This window comes from Ictidomys tridecemlineatus, chromosome 6 (genome assembly GCF_052094955.1).
Source record: "Ictidomys tridecemlineatus isolate mIctTri1 chromosome 6, mIctTri1.hap1, whole genome shotgun sequence".
NCBI lineage: Eukaryota > Metazoa > Chordata > Mammalia > Rodentia > Sciuridae > Ictidomys > Ictidomys tridecemlineatus.
The window spans coordinates 102698269-102715345 of NC_135482.1; the positions used below are offsets into that span (position 1 = coordinate 102698269).

General features: G+C 36.4%; 1 pseudogene; it reads left to right on the top strand.

Moving 5' to 3' along the window:
* The first annotated feature begins 5014 nt into the window (after positions 1-5014).
* LOC101955079 (antigen WC1.1-like) overlaps positions 5015-17077 on the top strand; it is a 30113-nt pseudogene continuing 18050 nt past the window's right edge.

Here is a 17077-nt window from a genome sequence, read left to right on the forward strand (position 1 = left end):
AAGGACACCCATTTCTGGCCTAAGTTGGATCCTGGTCCCATGTTCCCATCCCCACTGTTATCATACATTACACCATGTTTCCAAAGTCACTGAGGCTTACAGTTTAGAGAAGTACAAGTATCATTTTCCAGAAAACAGTAAGAACAAGATGCAGACACAGTAATCCCTATCACACTGGGCCCTTTTCACCTACTTCCCCAAAACTCTCCTCATCTCAGAATCCTTGTGTTCTCTAAAGTCTTCCTTGGCAAGTTATTTCCTTCCTGCACCAAGAAAATGAGAAAAAGGAAGAGGAAAATTCCCATTGTTGTTGATTTTCCAGTCACAATAATGACATGAATTATAGAAAGATATTTTTTGGGTTAATTCAAGATGTAAAGCCAAGTGAAAATTAGAACTTGCCTGGGAATGTGTTACAGTGATAGAAAGTTGACTAACAATGAAACTAAGGATATTTGTTATAAAGTAGATGCCAGTAGTAGGGTTTGGAAGGACCTCCCCCCCAAAAAAAAATCATATCTTGAATACAGAAAGGATGTGGGGGGTCCTGCCCCTTACTATCATATGTTGGGACCCAACATGATGAAGTCACAGCTCCAGGAACAATGCTAAATTGTGAGAGCCTGGCAGAGACCTCAACCCCATCCCATACTGTCCTAGATGTTAAATAAGAGAATGCGCGTCGTGAATGCCTGGAGGCTTCATAGCTGCCAGAGACGTAAAGATTCAGAGGCACAAGATCCAGCCCCTTTTACATCTGAGTCACCCACAACTGAGCAGGGAGATAGAAAGCTCAGAGCACAATATTTGCTGAGGATCAGGTTTTTTGGCTGTTCTGTCCTAAATCAATTAAAGGAAACAAGAGTTTTCCTGAAGAGACATCATATCCTTTTTTTTTTGAAGAACTAAGAGTCTCTCAGGGCATATTCAGTCCTGTCTAAAATATGTGCTCCAGAGGGAAACAGATTGTCTATACGCTCACATGGGGACAAATGGAGGGAACCCTGTACCTTTTCCCTATGTCCTAAGTAGAGATAACCTGGGGTGGTCTAGCCATCAACAGGACATTGACCCTGAATTCCTTGCCTCTGTATTGCTGGGAAGTGCCAGGCTCTGTCCTCTAAAAGGGCCTGGAGAATCCAGTTATTCAGCCACATCTTCATCTACAGTAACAGAGCTTTGCTCCATGGAAACACATTTTCAAAGAGCAATTTTACATCCTGTTATGGTTTGGATCTGTGATGTCCCCTCAGTGCTCATATGGCAGAGGAAATTCTAAGGTAGCACAACATTCAGGATGTGGCATGAATATTTCTTGCTGCAGGTAGCTAAGTTTACATTTAAAATCAGAACAAATAAGTATAGCAAAAAGATTATAAAAACCTACAGTTTGGCCAGAAAAATCACTTGTAAAATTGACACTACGGAAGCTCTGAAGAGATTAGTGCCATTACAAAGAACCCAAGCACTTTATACCCTTTTGCCTTGAGGGCATCTTGGGTATTAGCAAATCCTAACCCTAGCAGGCTCAAGGCTACCTAAGAAGTTGTTTCCACAGGGTACAGTACACTGAGCTCCACTTTGTAGGCACTCAGAGGCCACTGCATCTGTAGCCTAAGTGAGTCACATTACTGCTCAAACTGCTTCAGAATTTGGCATCATCCATTTTGTGCTGGTTTTTCAGGCATGAAGAATACAAGAGTTACAGGGATTTAAAGTTTGCCCTCCTGGGTTTTAGTCTTTCTTTGATCCAATCCTTCCTTTATATCTCCTCCTTCCTCCCTGTTTGGACTAGGAATGTTTACCTGCCCCACCATTGTATGTTGGACCTGTGTAACTTTTTATTTTTTTAATTTTTGCAACTAACAGCTGCCTTGGGTCTCAGAGGAGACTTTGCACTTGCACTTTTAAGAAGTGCTGGGACTTCTAAGACTATGGAGATTCTTGAGGATTGACTGAATGCATTGTGCATTGTGAGATGACCATGAGCTTTTGGGGATCAGGGACAACAGTAGGATGGCTTGCAGCTGAAGATTCCCCCCCAACAAAGGCTCGTGTATTGAAGACTTCATACCAAATGCAATAATGCAACACTTTTCAGATGTGGAGCTTTGTAGAAGTGATTAAATCATGGGGACTCTGACCTCATCAGTAATCTGTTGATAGATTCATAATTTGAATGAATTACTCAGAGTTGGTGGAAACAGTAGGAACTGAAACCTAGATGAATGGCATGGGTCCCTGAGTGTGCTCTTAAGGACAATATTTTGTTCCCAACTCCTTCTTCTAACCTCCTTCCCATTTTTCTCCCTCCTGGAAGCCATGAATTGAGCATATTTCCTCTGCCATGCCTTTCCACCATGGCCCAAAGCAATGGAACAACCGAGCCATACTGTAATCTCTGGAACTGTGAGCCAGAATGAATCTTTTCTTATTTAAGCTGTTTTTCTAAAATATTTTACCACAATGATGAAAAGTTGACTAACAATGTTACTATTTCCCCGGAATGTAAATACGAAGCTGAAGCTGGATATGGTGGTGCACACCAGTAATCCCAGAGGCTCAGATGGCTAAGGCATGAGGATCACAGGTACAATGACAGCCTTGGGAAAATAGCAGGTCCCTAAGCCACTTAGTGAGACTCTGTCTCAATGTAAAACACTTAAAAATGGCTTGGGACGTTGCTCTGTGGTTAAGTGTCCCTCGGTTTCATCCCTGGTACCAAAAAAATAAAATAAAAAATAATCTAAGTAGAAACAAAGAAAACAACCATCACTAAGGAACATTGCATTAAGTGGACTATAGTACAGTGGAATAGCATGCAGCTCTATAAGGAAGGAAATCCTGTACTAGCTACCACATGGATTAAGCTTAAAGACCAACTGTATGTTTAAAATGGTTTTTAGATTAAAAAAAAAATTCATGTCTTTTCCGACAAGGAACAAATAAATGGAGTTACTATATAGTAACATTAAACAAAAATAAAAATTAGAAACACAATAAAAATGTTATTTGCAATAACCAAAAACACATATTAATGTATACATTCAAAAAGATATCGCCAAGATTTGTATGTAGAAAATTTTAAATACAATAAACTTAAAAAGAGAAACAGAAAGACATACTCTATTCATGGATTAGAAAATCATTAGATTTAAGTCAATTTCTATCAAAGTCTGTCGAAACATTTTGTACATATAAACAAGCTTACTTTAAAATTTATGCAAAAAGAAAATGAATGAGAAAATCTAAAAATTGGGAGAAAATAATAACACAGTAGGAGTCAGTACATGCACTATCAGGACATTTATAGCTATGATAATGCAGACCATTTGGCTTAAGTGAAGGGACTGACATGAGAGTAGATGGAATAGAACAGAGAACACAGAAACAGACTTGCATAGAGAGTCAACTGAGTTTTTATAAAGGTGCAAAAGCAGTTCAGTGGAGAAAAGCCAGTCTAGAGGTAGTGATTCAATTAGGCATCCATGAGCAAAGAAAGCAACTGAACCTTACCTGAGTTTCACTCCCTCTGCAAAAATAACTGAAAATGCATCCTGGGTTTACATATGAAATGTAAATGACAAAACTTTTAAATAGAGAAAAATCTTTGGGATCTTGGGCTGGGCAAAGAGCTATCAGATGACACCAAAATAATGATCTTATTATAAAAGTAAAAATTGGTAAATTAGACTTACTCATAATAAAAAAACTGTTTCTCTTGAAAATTCCATGCAAAGAAGATGAAAAGACAAGCCTCAGACTGAGAAAAAATATTTGCAAACAAATATCTGATAAAGTTATATTTAGAATATATACAAATTTCTCAAAACTCAACACTAAAAATATCCAATTAGAAAACTGGCAATAGACATCAACAGACAATTCAATAGAGAGGATACATAAATGCCAAATAAGCAGGTGAAAAATGTTCAACAAAACTAGCCATTAAAGAAACAATTTAAAACTATGATACAATATCATTACAATCCATTTGAATAGATAGAATGAAAAATACCAACTACTAAAAGTAAGAGTGGATGCAAAAAATTAGATCTCTCATGCATTGCTGGTAACAGCGTCAAGTACCTTGTCTTAATATTGTACTATTGTTTTGCAACACATAAATTTTGGGTAGAATTGATGAGGGTCCATGAATCCCATAAAGACTGGAGTGTCAGAAGGAAGAGAGCTGAATTGAAAATAGGAAATGAACTTGTAACTAATTTTCAATCTGATCCCACCATGTCCCAGGGAAGTGAAATTTATTCCCATGGGAAATCAGTAAAAGTTCTCTGAAATATTACTGAAGGAGAGGAAGACAGTCATTATAAATTTATACTGTTATCAGTAGAGCTAAGGACGGCTTCACCTATGACCTAGAAATGAAAGAGGAGGAAAGTTAAGCTTATAGTATCAACACTCCCATCCTTGTGATGTCCAACTCACCTTTGTTCACTCCTCAAAGTCTTTTTATCTTTTTAATCCCCTTCCTTTTTCTTCTTACAGTAAGGACATCTTGATTCCTTGCCGCCACAACATACTGGTCTGGTGACACTGGAATCCTAGGTCCCATTTAACAAAGGTCATCTTTTCTTGGTTCCACTAGGTAATGGAAGTGACCCAGAACTTTGTGCCTGACTAATGCTAGCAACTGGGTGGAATCTACAATTGAACCAATCCCCTGAGGTAAAAAAATGCTTTTCTGTATCAGTCTTGAGAACAGAAAGAAATCTGATATCAAAAGACCCCTTTTTTATATAAGGAGATAGTTAAGATTCAGCAGCTAATTGATGTTTTAACTTCAGAAAGTTTCCTTTTCCTACAGTCTCTGAGGGCAGGGAAGACGTTAAAGACAGTTTCTATTGGCTCCCAGAAGAAGGCCATGTCAATGGCTGGTACTATATAATCCCCTTCCTATGGTAGGAGCTCAATCAAAAGCAGCTAGGAGAGCTCCCCAGATCATCTGGGGAATCCGATGCTCTGACCAGAGGACACAAGGCATAGAAGGACCATGCAGGGACACTGCCTTCTCCAGGAACTTGCGTTTCTCCTTCTATCGGTCATAGTGGATGCTCAAGGTAAGCATAGCCCAACTTTTTATGAGCAGGGAGATGCTGGATTAGCTCCAATACTCTGGGAAATGGTCATTAGGATCCTAAAGACAATGCCTCTTTATAGATCATTTGGTTTTGACCCACTATGATCCTAAGTGACAGTAAATGCTGATTTTTCTGATGTGGGGTCTCAGTTATTCAAGAACAATAACAGGATGTTGCAAAGATATAAAGTTTGTTCCCAGATCAACCAGAGACTATATTTTAGATTTCCACAATAACGTCTAAAAACTCACTTCCCAGGTTTCCCATAACAGTTGGAGGCTGAGAGATGACCTCAGGCTGGGCCTCTTATCTGTTCCTTCTTTAGTCTATAATATTCTTACTCACTGCATTGGTATTTCTGCCCTTTGAGCCAGGGAACTGTTGTGTTTGTGTGTGTGTGTGAGAGAGAGAAAGAGTCATAGAGAGTGATGTATCTAAAGGGAGAAGGGGGAGAGAAAACAGAATGAAAATATAGGGGGAGAGAAGAGAGAAGAGAAAGATGAGATATGGGAGGAAAGATTGAAAAATAGAAACAGAGAAAGATATGGGGGGTGAGGTGAGAGGACAGAGGGAGAGAGGTAGTAGAGCAACTAGTTGGTGAAGGAACTTTGAAGTAAAAGTGTGAGCAGGAGCATGCCTGCCCACTGGAAGTCAGCTGTTTAGACAGGAGTCCATAGAAATCACTCTGAGCCATGGTGCTGGATTTGATAGTAAGGACAGTTGTGCTAATGATATATGTGTATGTGCACATGACAAGGGCAGATATAAACCTTGGTGCCTATAAAGAAAGCCCCATCTCAACATGAACTGCAATTATACCACAAATAACCCTGCACCTGCCCTCTGAGCCTGACATGAGATTCTTTTTCTTTCTCACAGCCCACAGCTGGGGCGTTTTCTGCCTCACTATAGTGTTTCCCCTGCCCAGGGCACTTGGCAGACCTTTACCTTTTTGCAAGTATTTTTCTCTTTTTATCACTTGGATTGAGGGTATTCTGACCCCATTGTGCAGAAAAAAAATTATATCAGATGTAGAAGGTCATGGATGAATTGATGTTAGCATGTAGGCAGAGCAGGGATCCAGCCTTAGAGACTTCAGGATGAGCCTCTCCTTGTCCAATTTTCCCTTCCCTGTGGGTACTCAAATTTGTTCTTTCACATGCCAAGAATTGGCTGGTTAGAAGAACCCTGTGCTTGTGAAATTCACTTCATGGTGAATTGTTTCCCTTGTGGTTTCTTCACAGCCTGCATAAAATCTGGTCTCCACTGGGCAGTGGAGTTCAGGTTACCAGCATTTGAGCTCCTGAAATGGGAATTATCTAGCCATATCCCTGGAGAATCAGCTTTTCTAGTTATAGGTGTTGGCTTGCTTCAACAATGTCCCTCACTTCTCTGTCTACTCAATTTTTCTTCCCCTTTCCAACCCATCTGTTCAGAAGTCTCTGTCCTTGTTCTTTGAGAAACTCTGCCCATCCCAAACAAGAACAAGATGGTTTGCTCCTCACTTCCTTACTATATGTCTAGAAATGTCCAGTTCCTTGGGTTCTTAGCCAAAGGCCCATGATGGTTTCTTCTCTGCAAAGCTGTGCTGGCTCTTAGGAGTGGAAATAGACTCTCAAATTGAAAAGTAAAATTAATGTTCTCATTCCATTTTGGTCTCTATCTGCAATATCCGAGAATGAATTTCTCATCAGGCAGAGAAGAAATTATACCTCCTTCAAGCAAACATAATTTTTCCTCAGAAAGAACATTATCCTCAGAGGATGAAAATATCAAAAAACATGTTCACATATTAAAGCATTTGGTTCAGATGAATTTACCCCATCTTCTTGCAAAATTTCAACCTTGGAATTATTCTGCCAGAGCATTAAAAATTCCTCAATCCTAGAACATGTTACAAGAGCCTTTGTTTCCAGTAGTCCAGGTGACCACAGCAGCCTGCCCGATCACACTTGACCCTTTCTGTGGCACATGTTTAATGGGTATTTTCATGATCACTCCCACAGTGCCCCTCTATACAGTTCCAAGGCATAGCACACTCAGAAGGGCTCCCCTCAGAATTCATCTGAGAACTACCCAATGTCTCCTGCTGGCTTATATCTTATACATCAAGGGCATACTGGTGTCAGGACCTGTTTCCTAGTTGTCCTGTGGAGTATTTTCTCTGTATACTGGAGGGTTCCCTAGAGTACCTAGTACACTGCATTGCTAGATGTAATCATTCTTCACTGTGTCTTAACAGGCACCAGTGCGACAACAGGGGGCACACTTCTCAGTGACACAGCACAGTAGGGAAGGTGGACAACTAAACCAGTAACAATGATAAACTATGATATATATAATAATTAAGAAAGTAAAGGTGGCTGTGGAAACATGATAACTGACTCAGAAGTGGTCAGGGAAGCCTTCCTGAAAGAAACAGAAATACAAAGGGGCACAGTATAATTTATAATTGAAATTGCTTTTAGATATAAAACTGTATATATGCACCTACAATGTCAATATAATGCTATAGCGTTAGTCTCCACATTTGTGTGTGCACACACATTTATTAACATAATTATAATTTCTGTATTATTAATTTTTCTATTTTGGGAAAATGCTAACCAATAAGTAGTAAAGAAATATATATGTTCCAGTGTTCTTGGAGTTCTGTTAACTTCTCCTAGATTCAAAATTTATAATTTTTATCTTAAAACAACATTTGTGACTAGTAAAGTCTCATGAAGATTTTAGCATAAGAATAGAGAGTTTGATCTCTGAAATCCGAAAGCCTGGCTTTGAATCTTCATTTTAAATTTTCATTGAAGTATTAACATATGGGAGAATTCCAATTCTCAAGTTCTTATGAAGTGAATACATGTAAACAATACAGAAATCAAGAAATAGAATATTAACAACTAGAAGATAACTTCATGCCCTCTTTCAGGCAAGGTTAACCAGTTCCCTGACTTCCAAAATCACACATTAATTGGCCTACATGGATGCATCCATAGAATATGTAATACTTTGTTCTTAATTTTGTTTGTTCAACATTACAAATGTTGAAATGAGAGGATACAAAATAGCAGATATGTAACATGAACAAGCCTAGAGCTCTAACTATAGATAATAAAATTGTGCTCTTTCAGGGATTCACACTAAATCAGTAAATTTTAGTTGCTCTTGGCAAAGGAAAAAAAAGCAAAAGTAAATTTGGGTAAGTATGTGGTTTGCTGATTATGATATTGTGCTTCACTATAGTTCACTATAGTAAATATATGTGTGTGTATACATATTTATATTTATATCTCTCTATATCTATATCTAGATAGATATATAGATAGATAGATGATAGATAATTTACCATGGCATCATGTAATATACATTAAATATACCTAATAACATTTTTAAAATACTTTATTCATTTTATTAAATAATAACTTTTCATTGTATGGCTATATCTCAATTAGTTTATCCATTCACTGATTATGGAAGAGTTGAGTGACATCTTAGTTTTGTTATTATAAATAAAAATGTTAAGAATATTCATGTCATACCTTTTATTGCTTGGGAATATTATTGAAATTGTCACATCATATTGTCAGTATATTTCTTTTAAAGTAACAGCTAGAGGCTTCCAAAATTAATACTACCATTCCCATTACTACAAATCCCCTCTAATACTTGCTATTTACTCTTTCAGAAATTCTTATGAAGAAGTTTAATTCTCTGTGGATCTAACTTTCTCTTTCTTAGTTACTAATGGTTTTCAGTATCTTTTGTGTCCTCATTGGTCATTCTTTTTTTTCACTCAGAGAAGGAGGCATAACATGAGAGTTTGATTCTAGGCTTCTGTTAGGTTCCGTGACCTATATGATTATCCTTAGGCCAGTACCATACTGTTTCAATATGGTAGATTTATAGCAGATCTTGAAGTAAGTGGTCTGATGTACTTCTTTCAAAAAAAGCTTATTAAACTTTCTGATTTTTGTTGCTAAAATAAGATGATTTAATTTTTATATGTGTTCATGTCTTACAGCTTCATGAGTACCAGCAGATATTTGCAGATTCCTTGTTTCACATGCATAATCATATTGCCTGAAAATAAACTCAATTTTACTTCGTATTTCATAAGCTATATAATGTTTTCTTCTTTTTCTTGCCTTTTCTGGGGCCTCCAATACAAAGAATGGAATTTTTAAGAGAGACTGTTGCTGTAGCTTAATGAGATTCTCTCTTATTCCTACTCTCCTGAGAATTTTTATTATAAAGGAATATTGAATTTTGCTAAATGTTTTCTCTCCATCTACTGAAACAATCATGTACTCTTTTCATTTATTCTACTAATATGGTGAAATATTTTCATTTACTTTTTAAATATAATCAACATTGCATTCCTGGGTAAACCCATTTGGCCCTGGTGCATTATGCTGTTTATGTATTGTTAATTATGACTTGCTGTGTTTTGCTGAAGATTCTTGTGTCTTTATTCATGAAGAAGATTGTTTTGCAGTTTTATTTTCTTCTACTGCCTTGATTTTGACATTATGTCTTATTGACATCATAAAATGTATTATAAAGTGTTTCCTTTTCTTTTCTGAGAAGCAAAGCAAAATCTAGAAGTCCTATAATTTTCCTATGAGGTATAATTCACCACTGAAAAATTCTAGCCCTGGAGACTTTTTGTGGGGAGGTTTTAAACAATAATTCAATTTGGTTATAAATTTGTTCTGATAGTGATTTTTAACAGATATAAAAAAATAAAATGTACACATAATTATGAGACACCAGATGATTTATTCTACATATATATTGTGCAGGTGCTTAAGTCAGGTTAAACATATATATCTCCTCAAATATTTATAAATTCTTTGTGGTGAAATAATTCAAAATCTATATTTGGAGCTTTATGAAATATGCAGTAAATTAACATTATGGATAGTCACATTATTGATAGTCAAGAGCACAACAGAACTTCTTTCTCGGATCTAGCTACTTAACTTGGAGCCTCTCATCAGCCTTTCCCCACCATTCCCTCTCCTCCCATGTCTCTAGTCTCTCCAGCTGCTTCTAACCTACCTTTCATTTCAGTGAGATTGACTTTTTTATAGTGCTCATCTCAGAGAGCTCACATGGCACTTAAACTTCTGTACACCACCTGTTTCACTAAACCATGAGTTCTAATTGTATCCATGTTTTTGCAAATGGCAAGATTTCATGCTTTTTGGTGCTAAGTAATATTCTGTTGTGCATATACACCACATTGTCCACATTCTCACACTAGTTTGTATTTGTATTTTTGATAGTAGCCATTCTCACTAGAGTAAGACAATAATTCATTGTCATTTGGTTTACTTTTCCTTGAAGATTAGTGATGGTGAGCATATTTTCCTATTTCATATATCTGGTGGTCCATTGTGTGTGTATGTGTGTCTGTATGTGTGTGTGTGTGTGTGTGTGTGTGTGTGTGTGTGTGTGTGTGTATAGTTAGTTAGTTAGTTAGTTAGTTAGTTAGTTAGGTTTTGTTTTTGTTTTTGTTTTTGTATGTGTGGTGCTAGAGACCGAACCCATGTTCTTGTGCATTTGAGGCAATCACTCTACCAACTGAGCTATACCCCAGCCCATATTTTGAGAAGTGCCTGTTTTGATCTAAAATCCATATTTTATCAAGTTTTATACAGATATATATTTTTAAAAAATATGTCCTGGTCATTAATCCATTTTCATTTTTCATATGTATAGTTTACAAATAGTTTCTCCCATTATGTAGATTGTCTCTTCACTCTGTTGAGTGTTTTGTTTACTATGTGGAAGCTTTAGCTTTTTTGCAAATCTCATGTGTCTATTTTTACTTTGTTTTCTATTCTTTTGATGTCTTGTCCAAAAGTTTCTTGCCCGTTTCCAGTATCCTGAAGAATTTCTCCTAAGTGTTTTGTAGTCATTTCATAGCTTACATTATTCTATTTAATCCATTTAAGATGATCTTTTTATTGGGTGAGAGGTAAGGATCTAGTTCTATTTTTTTGAATGACATTATCCAGTATTCCTACCAGTGTTTATTGAAAACACTGTCCTTCCTCCAATGCATGGTCTTGGCACCTGTATCCAAAGTCACTTAATTGTGGATGTATGAATTTACTTCCGGGCTTGGTATTCTATTCTGTTTTTCTGTGTTTCTGTTTTTATGCAAACAACATGCTTTTTTAATTACTGCAGCTTAATAGTACATTTAAAAGTTGAGTACTGTGATGAGTCCTGTTTTTATCTTTTGGTTCAAAATGCCTTTGCCTATTCAAGGTTTTTTTCATTATTCTATATACATTTTGAGATTGTGTTTTTATAGTTGTGAGAAGAATACAATTAGTATTTTGACAGAGTTGGCTTGAATTTGTAGATTGCTTCAGATAGAAATGTTGACTCTTGATCTCTAAACATGGCATGACTTTCCACTTTGTGTTTTTGGTATATGTCCTCTACAAAATCTCTCATTAACGTTTTATAGTTTTCATTACAGAAAATTTCTCCTTCTTTAGTTAAATGTATTCTTAAGAATTTTCCATAGCTATTATGAATGAAGTTCATTCTTGACTATGTTTCAGATATTTTACTATTATAAAACCACAAGACTATGAATTTTCATATACTGATTGTGTATCCTACAAATTTACTGAATTTATTTTCTAGTTTCAGTTGTTGTTGTTTAATGGAGTCTTGTTAACACAGTCTTGGGGTTTTCTGTATTAAGATCTGGTGATCTGCAAACAGTAACAATTTGACATCCTGTATTGCAATTTGGATTCCCTTTATTGTTTTCTCTTACCTGGTTACTCCAGATAGGATTTCAGAACTAAGTTGAAAAAAATTATAGAAGTGGACGTTATCATTTTGTTCCATATCTTAGGAAGAAAGATTTTGAGTTATCCCAATCAGTAACATTTTACCTGTTGCCATATTATAAATGCTTTTATTATGTTGAAGGATTTTTCTTCTATCCTAATTTATTCAGATTTTTTAGTATAAAGGAATGCTGAATCTTATTCAAGGCCTTTTTGCATTTGTCATTATACAATTTTAATATCATATGATTTTTGTCCTTTATTCTGCTGATGTGTTGTATCATGTTTACAGTCTTGGGTTAAACCACATTTAAATCCCCAGGATAAATCCCATTTGATCATAGTACTAATATTTTTAATATGCTGTTATATTTGCTAGTATTTTGTTGAGGATTCTGACATCTATAATCATCAAACATGTTGGGCCTGTAGCTTTTCTCTTTTTGTGTGTGTCCTTGTCTAATTTGATATGAGGAAATTCTGGCCTGTGGGTATCTTCATGATTCAATATTGATAAGGTGTATGTGTTGAAGAATTTGTCCATGTTTTCTAGGTTATCAAATTTGTTAGCATGTAGTATTATTCATAATAATCTGTAACGATTCTTTGTATTTCTTTAGTGTGAGTTGTAATGTCTATCTTTTAGTCTCTGATTTTATTGGAGATTCATATTCTCTCTCTCTCTCTCTCTCTCTCTCTCTCTCTCTCTCTCTCTCTCTCTCTCTCTCTCTCTCTTCCTCTCTCATAGTCTAGTTGTCATTTTTTGAGTACTTATAAAGAACCAGTTCCTAGTTGTGTTGATATTTTAGTCTCTACTTCACTCATTCAGCATTGGTCTTTGTTATTTCTTTCTGCTGATATTGAATTAGCTTGTTCTTGTTCTCTTCTATTTCTTTTGAGACACAATTTTAATATATTTAATAACTTTCTGGTTTTATTTTCATTTTTAATGTAGTAATTGTTTAACATAGTGTTCCCTCCTTGAGATACATTTCTGTATCACATCCGTTTTGGTATGTTGTGTCTATATTTTGATTGTGTTAAAAAATATTGAAGTTCCTTTATTATTTCTTCCTTTATCCATTGGTTGTTCAAAGTAAGTTGTTTTCTTTCCATGTATTTGTATAATTTCCACCCATAAACTACTCCTATGTGTTATTTTTTTCTTTTGATGCCTTGAAAAACTTATCTTTAATCTTTTAATCATGTTCCAAATTTCCTTTATTCTTTCTTGCTTCCTCTTCATTATCTTCTCTTTCTCTTCTCCAACTGTGTGTTTTCAAATAATCTGTCTTTGAGCTCGCTATTTTTTCTTGTTTTTTTTTTTTTTTTGCCATCTCTCATGGTTTTGAATTCACTTAATCCATCTCAAGGATTTCTGCTTGCTTTTTTAAAAATTACTTCCATCTCTGTAAATTTCTGTTAGAATATTAAATTATTTCTCTGTCATTGTGAAAGCTCATTGAGTTTCTTTAAAACAGTTGTTTACATTTTGATCCAAGAGTAAATGGATAGTATATGGTCACTTTCTGGCACTTATTTTGACCATTAGGTGAGGTCAATCTTCTTGGGAAGCTCTTGTACCTTGGATGTGTGTAAAATCACCTGCATATTGAAGGATCAGGTTTTTATTTCAGTCTTTCTAACCTGGATTGTAAAGCAATTTCATATATATATTAATTGTACATATTAATGGAGTTCAGTGTGACATTATCATACACACATGTGCTGTACAGAAATGCTAACTATGCAGATTTCATATTTTCTCTGAGCTTGTGGACACTTCTGTTATTTTAGTAATAGGAAGTAACCCATGTTTTGTTGTTGTTGTTGTTGTTCAGTAGTGAACAATTAAACACTAGAGAACAAGTCCTGGTTTTTCCCAAATCCATAGTAGGTGTGTTTGTTTTTCAACATGAAGTGGGGAAATGGGGAGAATCTAAAAGGATAGTCCATACTCAGAAACACTCCCTGACACTTGGGTACATCCAGATGCCTCATCCGAGGTCACTAGCGTGCATTCAGGTACTCTGATACTTCACTGTTCCCTGGGCAAAATCACTGTGGAGTGATCTGCTCCAGACTCTTAACCATAAATGGTGTCCTCCTCCTTTTTACTTCCCAAGAAGGTAGTTTTTCTCTTCATGTTATTCTGTCTGAAGCTGGCAGAGGAATGGGGTGGGAAAGTCTTTGACCATTAACGCTAAAATGCTATTTCACATGCTGAGGCCACAGCCAACACTGAAGAAGGATCTAGACCAATGGTGCTATGAGTTGTGTACTGCCAAGGTGCATTCATGGCCTATGACTGCTGCAACAAGCCACTGGGTATGCTGGCTGGAATACAAGTCCAATTGACTGGGGCCATGTGTTTCTTCTTCATTCAGGGTCACTGGCCTGTGAACAAGTACCACCAGGATTTGTCCAATATTAAATTTTGCCTGTCTGGCATTGATATACAATGCCAAATCCTGTGCTTAATATGCTTCCCTACACCCAGAAAATTGAGGCTGGCTCAACATTCTGCTGCTTAGTACTGATATAGTGTTGGTGAAGGTAGTTCTTTGACCACCAAAGTTAGCACTAAACTAGGTGACATCTGAGTCTCACAGCTACAAGTAGCTACACAATCTCAGGGATGTATTCAGGAGATCCCTATAACTTATTCTGATGTAGGACAAAACATAAATCCATCCTATAGGTGAGTAAATGTCTACCCTGAGCTCTGCTAGGTCTGGAAGCTTTGTGTGTGAGCTCTGGCCTGAGTAAAGAAACCCTTGGTTCTTCTTGGAGCTATGTGTCACCGTTGTGGGCCAGAACTGAGCTCCAAGTCAAGTCCTGTGCTAGCTTTTCTGCCCTGCTTCCAGGAGGGTGGAGTCTTCCTCCCTCCTCTGCTCCCCACAATTGGGGAAGGAGTAGTGAAGCACCGTTGGCTAAGGCAAATCCAGATAATCAGCTCCTGCAATGCAGGGGACTTGGGATATGGCCAGGCCCTGGAGTGCACCATGACATGCTTGGACTTTAAGTCTAAGGTTTATTCCTTTCCCCTCTGTATGTAGGAGGCATCTCTCCAGGATTCATTACTTGATTGAAGGGAGAGAGAACATGAGTAACTCTTTTCTTCCTGCCTTATCCAATGCATCTTTTCTTATTATTATACTGCAACCAAGAATTATATTTTCTTGCCTGGTTTCCTTGATTCTTGTGAAAGTAGTTTGGTGTATGAATATCTAATTAAATTGATGTGTCTATGGGGAAATAATCAGTGAAAGACTTTGGCACCATTCTGTTCCACCAATTTGATAGTGATTTTGTTTATTTGTTCTTGTACCTGTTTTGGAAAATTATGTCTTCCTAGAAACTTATTCATTTTATGTAAGTTGTCTAATAAATTATGATGAACTGAATTACAGCATTTCCTTATCAAGGAAAATGGATAATTGTTTGAAATGGAGTGATGCCATCTCCTTCATTCATCATACTGGTAGTTTCTGTCTTCTTTATTTTTTCCTTGATCAGTTCAACTAGGTATTTTTCAATTTCACTGCTATTTTAGAAGAACAACAGAAGTGCAACAGCAGGCATGAAGAGGTAGGAGTCCCATGCTCAGAAACTGTCATTGTATTGTCCAGTGTCTGGGAGAATGAAAAGTTCTAGATTACAAGGTTTCTGATTTCTGAGGAAATAGAAGGAAGATGGGTGAGAAGGGACTCAGAGGTCTACCTGTAGACCAAGACTGCTCAGTACTTATTGCGATGAGCTTCAGTTACTTCCCTCTGGTGAGTCTCAACTACAGTTTTCCCTCCTCCAGTTGTCTTTATTTAAAAGACAATTTATTTTAATAACACCTCAATTAATATTAACTTTATAATCTTTATAATTTTTTTCGTATAAGATTCTTATAATCCAAAACATCTGCAAATCAACAGATATAACTCCCTAGAGACAATGAGCCTGTCAGAAGAAAGGACAAGAATGAGGTTGTACTTTTCTCAGTTGAAGTGTTTCCATATGTGTAGCCTGAGACACTGTTTTGCACTAGGCTAGCAGGTGTATAGGCAAAGAGGATATCATTAAACAAATCACAGAGGAATTTATAAATTACTACAAAATCATAAGTCTCTTGCAAATTCAGGGAAAGAACATATAGCTTTTGGTGAGAGGGAGAACTACAGATGGAGAACTCTGAGTTGTGGATTCTCCTTTAATCTTTATACTACAATCAACTCTCTTCACTTTTTTAACACAACATCTTCATAAACTCAAATTGGAAGGAACACATGTCTCTGTGTTTGCAAGTCAGTGTTGGGTTGAATAAAATGTCATTAGTTATGTATTTTGGTAAGAGATGACAGTTTCTACCTGTTGCATTCAGTCATAAAAGTGCATTTGGTGTTATAAAAATGTGAGGATGGAGACAAGTGGACTTTGGGAAAGTAAAAGAGGCTTGTAGTAATAGGGTTTGACAATGAGAGCTGACTATGTACTTAAGGATTCTCTGAGTAGAGCTGAAGACCCAGTTGTAATTTGGAGAATTTCCTTTGTATATTTATGTGAATTCTGCATGACTATTGTAGGAAAAGAGAAGAATGAGTTTTAAGAATGACTTAAGTTTGAGGCACTAAGCAGATCAAAATGTTGAAAGAAGGGGTCCCAGTGATGAGATTTCATTAAAAATCTTGCCTTAGGTCAAAGTTCACAGATATAGAAAGAGATAAAACAGAAACATATATGACTGAAATATTCATTTTGCCATTGGTTAGATTGGCTCATATAAATCAGCAGACCTCTGTAGGGGCAATATCTCTTTCTTTGTCCTCCCAAGTCATTCATAAACTTTTCAAATAACTTGAAATTATTTGCTTCTCTTTCTTTCCACTAGAAATAAGGAATCCCAAACTGAACATTATTGTTTTCTTATGATTTATATTCTCAATAAGGACAAACATTCTTGCAACATGGAGAAATCTAAAAAGTTTTTTGAATTTTGAATAAAACAACATGAGGTTGTCTCTCAATATTGCCTTCAAATAGCCATCTCCTACATAAATAACAAACCTGAGCAAAAAGTTTACATATACCTGTTTGAAATCTCCCTTTCTCCCCTATTTTCATCATGTCCAAATCCGGGGCTATTATGGCTATTTCTCAGTATCT